Genomic DNA, 6000 nt, shown 5'->3' on the forward strand with positions numbered 1-6000 from the left:
TTTCTAAAGTTAAACATATGCCTACTCTATTATTCCTAGATATACCACAAAGGGGAACAATCGTACATGTCCACTGAAGCACACAAACTAGAATGGGGCTAGCATCTTTACTTATAACAGTCAACAACTAGAGTCAACCCAAAAGCAAACCAAGACTAGGCTAGATAAGTAATTTGGAATATATTTATACAATGGAATATTGCAGAGCAGTACAGAGTACAAAGAACTATAACTACATGGACAAAGCCACAGCAAGAGGAAACTACACGCAAAGGAATACATAGGTTCCTCTGGTGAACAGATAGGGAAGGGGTACAAAGGAACCATTCAGAGTATTAGAAATGCTCTCTGTTCTATATCTGGGTTTACAGTGTACGAACACAGGTACATACATTTCTTAAGACTCAGGAAACTCTATAAGAACTGTGCACTTGATAATATGTGTGAAATCTAACAAAAATAAAAATAAAAAGTAAAAAAGCTTAATTAGATGATCAGTGGGAGTTATAGAATGAAACCAAGATTTTATTAGAAGAACAAGACCTGTTCCATTGAAAACAGAACCCTGAAGAGATGAACCATGAAATGTCATGAGATCAGAAGCCCCTACCAGGCAGAAGCCATTTATTTTTATTTTTTAAGTTGTCTGGACCTTTATTTATTTATTTATTTATGTGCTGCTGAGAATTGAACCCAGTGCCTCACATATGCTAGGTAAGCACTCTACCACTGAGCCACAACCCAGCCCCCAGAAGCCATTTCTAATGTAGCATGATGCACCCAATGCATAGACAAGTTTCTGAAACATAGTAGGGCCTCATTAAATATATAGTAATTAATAAACAGGGTTAATAAACCAAAAGAGATCTAATTAAGTAACACAAAGCAGTAGTGTTTTGAGATTAAGAAGTTAGTTCAAACCAGTAGGAGAAACAACAAGCAAAAATAGTGCTTTGGTAGCTTGCTCGCTCCCTCTCTCTTCATATGAATTAGTTTTTCTTTTAATGAGTTTATTCTTTGTAGTAAAATTGAGGCTCATATTCGTGGCTCCAATACAACTTGACTCAATTTTTATAAATCTGATACATTTGGGAAACCTTGTAAACTAAGTTTTAATTCAATCCGGAAATACTGGATTTGGGCCAAAAATCAATGATACCAAAATGAACAACAGTATACTGAAACTACAGTAAGGGATGGATAAAGGCCGCCTTTGTCAAACTTCTCCAACTTAGTAAAACCTGCTTAGCAGGGAGAGTGTGGAAACTTGGACAGAAAATCCTCCCATGTTGCCAGTTTCCATCTATTACAGAAAATGGTTATTTAACACAGTACAGGTGGAATAATCCCAATTAATGTTTCCCACATGCTACAACTTGGAGAAATAACATCTCATCCAATGACACAGTGTCATCCAATTGTCTGTGAAAAGCTGCTTAATGACCGGAACTATCGCATTGTCATACGGAAAAGCCACTTGTAAATATTATGTTTATTTGGTTTTCTATCTTTTCGGGCTCCAGTGTGTAAATTGTACAATCTCAGTGACCACACCTACACAATCAGCTCAGAACCATCAGGGCCACGGTCATATATAGCAGGGAGGTAGGGTTGGCAAACAGTCTCAACCCATGGGACTCTCACTGAGAAGCACGAGCATCTCATTTCAGTGGCTGCTGAAGTGGGCCACTTCCAGGCTCAGGAGAAAAGTGAGGCTTGATGAATTAATGAAACCTGCAAGAGCAATGGAACAGCTGGGTGAGAATGGATGCCACCTCTGGTACTCCCTGGTACTGCCACAAGGACAAGACTGAAAACAGGTGGCATGATTCTAAAGAAGTTCTAGAAAGAAGACTGTGAGGGAGGAGTATATGGCCAATTGTGTATGACCTCTCAAGATTCTTTATGTCCTTGCCAAGTCTTCTCGATTCAGGGGTCTTTGTCACCAGTCTTCAAGGGGAAATTTTCTTGTATGTGTGAGCCCAATACTGATCTGTTTAAAGAAGTCCCATTAACCAAAAACTACAAGAGGTTGATACAAAAATCAGATACCAACTTAATAAATAATGGCAAGATGTATCGATATCAAGAAGTGATATTAGTCACATCCAATAGGAAGTTTCCTTGGTCCTATGATGAAAGCCTATATCATAACCAGAAAAACGGAGCCAGAGTCAGTTTGAAGGCAAAGGTGTTAGAGTTCACATAGCTTAAGGCCACCATTTCCCCCTGTTGACACCAAGCCTACAGGTCAGACACCATCTCCTCTGCACAAAGCCGGAGAGATTTGACCAAGTCTGACCCTGAGGCCCCCATACAGGGCATGCATGGAACTGCTTCTGCTATTAAGTCTTCCTGCACAGATGTTAACAGGACCCAGAGTTTTGTACATGCAGACATGTCTATCCTTCAGGACAACTTCTGTAGGCCCTTGGGCTCACATTTTTTATTGATTTTATTTGCTGAATTCTCAAGGTGTGACTTAGGAGCAACTCATAGTAATCATACACTATAAATTGTCCACAATTTCCTCTTCAATCCAATACTAAGTAGCTCTGGGATTGGGTCAAGTCAATTTACCTTGGAGACAAAAGCTATGTAATCTATGAAATTTTAGCATACAGTTTAGAATTTAGACAAAATAGCTAAAGGTCAATGATCTTAAGGAGAAATACTTGCATATTCCTACAATACAGGATTTGCACAGATACCACTGGAGTTGTACTCCATTTCTTCTTGGAACAATTCCTGTGAATTTTCTGTTCAGACTCTCTCTACCAGTTGAACTGCACATGAGGTAATTCACTTCTTGTCATACAATGATTCCTTAGATCAGTTTGGAAATTTCCAGCCTACAAAACATTGCTGCTTCATAGCAATTATGTAAGGTATTCATTATCATCATCCCTATTTTACAGATTACAAAAGGTCACATCAGAAGTTTTAAATGATGTGTTCAAGTTTCTAGCCCTGATAATTACAAGCTGTGGGTCAGATCTGGAGAATTCCAGCTTCAAATCCGGTGTTTTTGCCGGTAAGCAAAGGATATGCCTTTCTGTTGTGTTTGCCTTTTCACAATTTATAGGCAGTTGCGGCCCAATTTGTTTTTGTATCATTTGGCTTTAAATCAGTACAGTCAGTATATACAGAAAACAAGATTTAAATTTATAAAGTCATAAAATAGAGCTCAGTGTACATTCCACACATGTCACCCAGACATGGGGCTGCTCCACACTTGGGAAAGATTCGCTAATGCAACAAGAAATTGCTGTACAGGCCCCTGAGTATCTGGAGTTCCGGAAGGGAAGGATGCCAACCAAACTCGACACCAGGGATCCCATACGTTCTTCCTCGTGGACTGAAACTCAACACCTGCCTTCACAATGCACAGCAGGCCTATCCTTTTCCTTATTTGGAAGGTGCTATCACAGTGTGGATTTGAAACCTGATCAGCCCTGCGGCTGGACAGGCTCTATTGTGTTTCCTGGTAACATCAGATCCAGAGACCACAGACACTCTGGGTGCCTCTGTGCTCCGTATTCTAGAAAGTTCAATTTGGGAATCTCTAACTTTGAGACCACTGTCTGAATATGCTTCACTGTGCGCACTGATGACTATAAGACAGCTAACCAGGAAGTGTTGCCCAGCAGTTACTGCTGAAGCAAAAAGCAGGATAGTGAATATCTTTTCTCCTTGTTTTATCTCATCAATGTAAACTTATTAGTCAATTAATAACTACTTCTCTTCAATCAAATCTATTTCTCTTTCTTTGGAAATGGGCCTAAATTGCACATGAGAAAGAGGAATGGAGTTTAATTACTATATCTTGGGCCAGAGAAGTCAGAGATCCCATGTCCTGTTATCTTCTCCAATTTCCTCCCATCGAAGGGAAGAGAGAGATAATTTGTAACCTGTGCCCATTCAGAAATACACATGTAAAACAAAAGTTAAATGTCCAGATATCAGTGAGGTCTGAGATGGGAAAATCTTTCCATCTATTGCCAGAGCTGAGGAGGGAAGGTGCAGAAATTAGTGGAGATCAAGGACAATCACTTGCATTATTTCTTTTCTATTTTTCCATTTGCTGTCATAGTAAAGAATTAAATTCCCTGCTTTTTCAGGGCTTAATATTCTCAGGAAAATATCTTATTCATATGATAGACTAATTCAGGTAAAGGCATATAAAGCACATTATAACTAAGTTTTAATTATAATTTTATTTTTCAAATTATCCTGGCCATTTAAAGTTTCATCTGATTGGCGGGCTATAAGAACTAAATCAAAATATCTGTTGCAGATACATTTAGCATAAAGCAAATATTTAAAAGGAATTTTGCATGTATTAATTGCTGATTCTTTCATATGCCAACATAATTGTTAATATGAACAACTAACATTATGCTTATAATGATTCCATATGACTGCCTTGTCCTTTTTAATTTTTGCAACTCAGGGGATTAAACCCAAGGATTTGCACCTGCTGGGTAAGTGCTCCACCATTGAGCTACATCCTCAGCCTCACTGGCATTTTTATCATCCCATTTTATAGATGGAAACTGGGGCTTCTGTGGAGACCTCTGATTCACAAACCACTACTTGTGATGAGGGGCTAGTTTGCAGAGCAATAGTTTCCCTCTGGAAGTTATATGCAATTGTACAATTGTTTTAAGATTAATATTTTAACAGACAATCTTGAATGTGGGGGTTCTGGATTATTGACTAACTATATCCACTAACAATTCTATTTTTCTACATGTAGTAGGCATGCCATGAATGACCAAATAAACTTCCAAAGAACAGATGAATGAAAACTGCTTGTTTCCTCAATTTAATAACTTACTAATGTCCCTGTAACACATTTGCTACCTTATTTTCATCACTGAAAAATGAAGAAGACTGAATCTTAGTTGATATTTTCAAGCAATTTCAAAAATAACTTTAATTTTATTAAAAAATTTAATTTCATATACACTATGTTGATCCACTGGATCCACACCTGTCAGATGGCAGGGTACCTGAAAACAAGAAATATATATGAAACAAGAAATATAAATGAAATAATGCAAAAATTTTTAAAAGATTAAAATCACCACAAACCCCAATATCAGAAGCAAGCATTCTCAACATTTGTTTGAACTATTTAAAGTCACACTATGTATATAAGCTCACATATAAGATCATGCCCTTCCAAGTTAAAAGAAAGGTATAATGATTACAATGTCATTAAAATAATTCAGTGAAAGAATTTTACATGCAAAAAGGCATATTAAATGGCCAAGATAACTGAGCAGTGATTACATTTTCATCATATTATATTTCAGCTTGGATCCCAATGTCATATGCAAATTCTCTAATGAGAATTTATTGCTGAGGTCATAATAACAACACAACCATTTCCAATCTGCAGTTATTAGAATTTGGTTAGACATTATATTAAATATTAAAGGTATATTAAAGTGCTGATATTAAGTTGAAAAGGAATAAACTAATATTCTTTGGAAATTTCCAAATAAGCACAATTGACTTTTTTAGTGAGTTAAACATATCAGCATGTTAGCTGTGGAAGAAAGGTCTACACCAGGCCCCAAAGCTCAGTGTTGATATTTTAGAGACAGATTTCTTTTACAAGCAGGCTAAATCCTAGAGTAATGCCTCCCGATTCTCTCTTCTAATAGTTCTCTCATTTAACTGGGGGTGAGGGAACAACTGTTTTTATTTTTGTTAACCTTTGGTAATTTCAGTAGCATCTACACTAGACAGGGAATTTTACACAATTCTGCTAGGTGGATGCTTGTATCCATTCTATTCACTAGGTGCACAAAAGCAAACAGGAGGAAGAGACCTTAAGGGTTGATGATTGCAAATATAGCGAGAGAATTGCATGTTTTGAAAGGCTCATGTGTCAGTCTAATGCATGTTGACACCTTTTTGTAGGTCCATCTAAATAGATAGAGCTTATTAGGAAGAAACTGCACATGTGAAATAGATAAAAGGAGAAAC

Source organism: Marmota flaviventris, chromosome 9 (assembly GCF_047511675.1).
Source record: "Marmota flaviventris isolate mMarFla1 chromosome 9, mMarFla1.hap1, whole genome shotgun sequence".
NCBI classification, from domain to species: Eukaryota; Metazoa; Chordata; class Mammalia; order Rodentia; family Sciuridae; genus Marmota; species Marmota flaviventris.